This window comes from Megascapheus bottae, chromosome 3 (genome assembly GCF_031878675.1).
Source record: "Megascapheus bottae isolate mThoBot1 chromosome 3, mThoBot2.hap1, whole genome shotgun sequence".
Lineage (NCBI taxonomy): Eukaryota > Metazoa > Chordata > Mammalia > Rodentia > Geomyidae > Megascapheus > Megascapheus bottae.
This window is the reverse complement of record NC_143511.1, coordinates 42,799,606-42,805,116: the sequence shown is the minus strand read 5'-3', so window position 1 is coordinate 42,805,116 and position 5,511 is coordinate 42,799,606.

Genomic DNA, 5,511 nt, shown 5'->3' with positions numbered 1-5,511 from the left:
ACACGTTCATCTGATGTTTTACAAGCCATATTGAAACTCATTTATTTTGATATAATAGAAAAATGCCTTCCGTGACTCTTGAAATATATTGTGATGTAATAGAAAAATACCTTTAGTGACTCTTCAAATGTACCATCTATTCTATTTAGAAAGAAAGAAATGTGTTCAAGTGTGTGAGATGGGATCATTCTTCAGAACTTTGCTGAAGACTAAACAGTGTTTTTGACAAAGTGTGAACAGATCATGAAAGAGAAACACTAAACATGACATTATAATCCCCAAAGCAATTTTAAGATTGCTAGATAATTTTATCAAACTCTTTTTTTTACATTTTGAATCTCTGAATGTCTGATACCTCTGAATATGTTCACGTGCAAAGAGAATATTTGCATACATAGTTGAATAAAATATGGTCATCTCAGATTAGAATTGTCCATATGTTCAATCATTAAGTTCCTTATAAAAGAACACCTAGAGTCGGACACAAATGGCTCACTCCTGTAATCCTAGCTGAGATGTGAAGATGGTGTTTCAAAGCTGGAGCACCAAAGTCCATTAACCACCAGAAAATAGAAAGTGGCACCATGGCTCAAAGTGGTAGAGTGCTAAAGAGCTCAGAGACAGTGCTCAGGCCCACAGTTCAAGCCCCAAGACCAACAAAAACAAACAAAAACAAAACAAGCAGCAATAATAATTAAGAAAACACCTAGTGACACATGTCATAAATAGTCAAGGAATATCAATGTTTTTCTGGAGTACAAGAAGCTGAGCATGTGGCTTAGAAAAGTGCTTTTTATAAGCAAAACTTTAATTTTGAACTTCTAAACTCTACAATAACAAATAAACTGCTCTTATTTTAACTTACTATTTTGGTACTATTTTATAAAAAAAACTTTGACAATATTATATTGTAGAAACAGAAACTTCAAAGTATCATTAAATGGAAAGTATAATACTTAAAATGACAATGTACAAAGCTGACTAACCTGTTTCTATAAAAATTTGTTAAAACATTTTGTGGGTATTATATGTTTTTTGCTTTGATTTATGTAGTCTGTTCTTATCATATTTATGTAAGTTATAATAAGTATTTTATGCCTTATTGTATTTATATATTATCAAATAGCTTCACCTTCATAACATCTAACGTATTGAAATACTTCTACTAATTTTTTATATTAAATACTTTATATTACCTCTCTCTTTTTTCCTTCATCATGTCTTTCTTTGTTCTTTCTGTAGTTCAAGGAGAGAAACAGAGCTGTTCCCAGTAGTCAGTAAAATATCTTTTACTATGCATGACATTTCTTTAATTATGTAAATTGCTATCTTTACAGTAAAATACATTTGTGTCTCAGATCACTATTTTGCTTTCTACTCTTTCCTGTTTCATTTTTCTTCGTTTTCACTACTGAAAGACTATCTCTGTAAAATACAGACAAAAATACTAACGTACTTGGAAGTTTTATTTTACTATTTTCTCTTTTTTGGTCTATATTTTCCCAGTTCTTCTTAAGAAAAATGCTATTAAAAATTTTGGAATTATTCTTTAGGCGTTAGTATTATCCAGTCTTCATATTACATTGCTTTATATGATTAGATAAATAAAATACTATAAATATTTCTCATATATTATTAAAATGTGTATAATTTGTGGAAAAATATCAAATTTTGAATAAAGGAAAGATTCCTGCTTTTATCAAGGAAAATACCACATGGCAGAAAAGTTAATTATTCCTAAACTAATATGTAAATTAATTTTAATTTTAACCTTTATTTAAATGATTTTCTATTTGAGTGGCTGTTTTCCTGGATGTTTACCTCATCCATCTTTATCTTCTCATAATACATCACGGTCCTATGCCTCTACCCAGAGCTCTCAGTCCTGGTGAGTACCAGTTACAGCTTTTGTCTGAGTTTGCAATCAGTTACGCAAAAGTTTAGTATTTATACTTGCTTTTTATTTTGCTATTCTGTAAGATAAGGATTTATGTTAGTGTTAATTCCTCTCCAATCCTCTGTTGAAAGTTTTTCCAAATGTCCTTCATTTTGTTTCTTTTGTCCTTGGAAAAATACAGTCATAAATAATATGGTGTTTAAGTACAAATCTACAAAATACAATAGTTACATGATTTTTACTTCAAAATGAATTCTAGTGTTTGAGATATTGAAAAGTAAGTGATTTTCATCTCTGATTACCCTTGAGTGATCTACTGAATTTTTTTCCTTATTACATCTACTTTTCTATGCCAATATTTTTTTATTTTTTTTCCTTTCTTATTTTATTTTATCTTATTTTTTACCATTACTGGCTTGAACTCAAGGTCTGAGGACTGTCCTGGGGCTTTTTCAAATTTAGAGCTCTACCACTTGAGCCACAGCACCACTTCTGGTTTTTTTCTAGATATGTGGTACCGAGGAATTGAACCCAGGTCTTGGTGCATGCTAGGCAAGCACTCTACCACTAGGCCAAACTCCCGACCCTATGCCAATTTTTAAAATTCTATTTTGAAGTAAGTGAAAGTTCATTTGGTGAAGTAGAAAATCGTCCTTAGTATTTTTCAGTGGCATTTACATTTACATTTAAAATTTCTTCACTTTCGCTACATACTCTTTAAGAAGTAACTTGACAATTGGAAAACTAATTTCTATCACTGGTGGTATACTTTCTTGTACCATGGCTTGTTCATTGGCCTAATTCATGGTTCATTTTTCAATAAAAGACCTACTTTTAAGGCCAGATGATTTCTAGTCTTGGTTAGAAAAGTCCTTCCAATACTGAAATAATTTCTCTAGGTTTGAAGATTTTTAATGCTTTGGAAAACTGTTAGGTAACTGAATACCTCCAACATTGAATAACTTTGTTAACTTTATGTTAAGATTCACAAAAATTCCCTTAGTCACTTTTACTAAAATAATACCTTTATATTCATGTGCATTAACATGTCATATTTTAAGAATGAATACTGGTTCTCCATTTTTTCCAGTTCTCTTATTTTCTAAATTAACTATTCATTTAATTTTATGTCAATTTCCTACAGTTTACTGTACTTACAGTGAAATATTCTATTTATTCCCTTTGGATGATGCCACAGATTCTTCTGGTGTCATCTGTAACTTCCTTTGATCTCCCTTGAATTGCAGCAGCATCTGCCACTTGAGAGCTTACCTATTGCTTTCCAAATCTTAAATAAAGTTAAATAATTCACTAGTCTTTTCATTTTCAGCTTTGGGCCATTTCCATGACTGAAGCTGGGTGAGACTATAAGTGTATTACTGGGTAAATGATCCCTTTTCAGAGAACTAGGGGAGAAAATGGTGACAAAACCTCCCAGCTCTGGAGCAGACTCCTCACACATTAAAGATAGCTTCAAGTTACCTAAGATCTCACAAATGAAAAAGATGATCATGTACTTCTCCTAAATGTTTTGCCATTCGTCTACTGCTCAACTTTATATTTTACTTATTTATTATCTGTTGGATACATGATTCCAAATTGGGATTTTATTTCTTAACCAAGCCAAATGCATTTGAAATTTTCTTTTGTCTTTTTGCTTAGTGTTTTTTTTTCTACTTATTTACAGCGTCAATTGAATTGTAGTGTTATAATACCTTTGTTTTTAGATTTACAGAATTTTTCTCCTATACTTAAATTTTCACATCTTAATTAAAAGATACTTCGCTTGGTCAATTTGTGTTACTTTATATTTGTCATCTTGACAAATTTGACAGAATTATTTGTACAGTATCCTGTTATTTATGAATAGTCTCACTGTGTTGTCCCATCTGACCTTAAACTTGTGAATATTTTACAATATCTATCCAAATACTGGTATTGTAGACAAATATCATCACATGCTTATAATGTGTATACTTCAAAGTTTGTCTTCTGTATCATCATGGACACGTTATTGTGAAATATATGCTTTTGTTATGAAATTCTGTTGATGTTTGAAAAGTAAATTTTCAGGTTGATTTTTTTTCTCTCCCTACTTTACTTTCCTGCTATGGTTCGTAGCTAATTTAGAGGAAAGGCATTTGTAAGTGTTTCCCACATTAAAATATAAAATATCACTCAGAATGTAATATCTCTTCTCTATTTTAAATGAAGAAATCTAAATTACATTTTAAATGTTAAGCCTTCACCCCATACACATTTTCCATCTATATAAAATTAATCTAATAAAACATAGTTTCTTACATATCAGATTTTTTATATTCACTACATAAAATCAAAGTAAATGAAAATGAGAATTAATTAAATATGTATTATAACCAATGATTCTCTGATTCTTTTTATAGGACAGAAATAAAAATTATAACTATTTATGTGGCTTAGTTTATGACATATATTTTATTGTATTTAACTTAGATTTATATCTCAGAAAACATTTCGAGGTTTTTTTAAGTGAAAAATTCAAAGGTAATTTAGATATTGAGAAAATGTTCAAGACAGATGAATGGAGTCATGAAATTAAAATGAAAATTGTTATGGTGAAGATTATAAACTTACATTGTGATTTCTGGATCAACTCGCAATTTAAAATAAACCTATTAATGCCTTACTTAAAATGCTTAAGTTTTGTTAAAAATAAATCAAAAGTCAGTAGTTTACAATTGCCATCCTACGCATAGGCCTGTTAGTATCCTATGTGTTTAATAATTTCAACAGTACTCACATTCTCTGAACCCTTACATCTCATCATATACAAAAATCAGCTCAAAAGAGATTTATATGTGATACTAACATTGTATGCTTTATTTTGAGTTATAACTGTTGAGATATTTTGCCTAATTAATGATCAGCTTGATTTCTATTAAGCTCTTAGTGTTTCCTATGTATTCTGAGTCATAATCCCTTTGGGTTATGGATAAAGAATGGAGAAAGAAAGGTATTTTAGGTAGTTTAACCTCAAAACAATAGTGAATTCTTGAGCAGAGGGAAATATTATTCACTTTAATGTGATTATTGCATAATTTTAATGGGCCAGTTAAGAATAAATAGGGGTGGGGATATATCTCAGTGGTAAAACATTTGACTAGTGTGCACAAGGCATTGATCTCTATCGTGAATACTATAAACGAACAAGGATTAGGAGAAATAAGTAAACACATTCTTCTGCCATTTACTATCAAAAGTATTTAATTTCTCTACATACATAAGAAGAACTTTTAGCATATTCTAATGAAAGACTTTCTGCAAATTCACCCAGATGTTACAAGCACTTCACTGTTCATGAACAATGAATGTGGTGATGGGGATTGGAATGAAGTATAAGGGAAGAAGAAAGAATGAGAAATCTACAGACTATTCAGCTTTGGTCAATGTTGTAAGTGTATCCTGTTAGCATTAAGACCCTAATTTGCCTTTGTAAAACAAGTGGAAACTTTAAAGTTTCAGTTTTACTGAGAACTGAAGCAAGAAAATATTGATTTGAGTAATTGGGAAATATGCAACAATTTGTGGTTACAAAACATTGTCTTCACATTCATGCACTCATTAGAACCTTA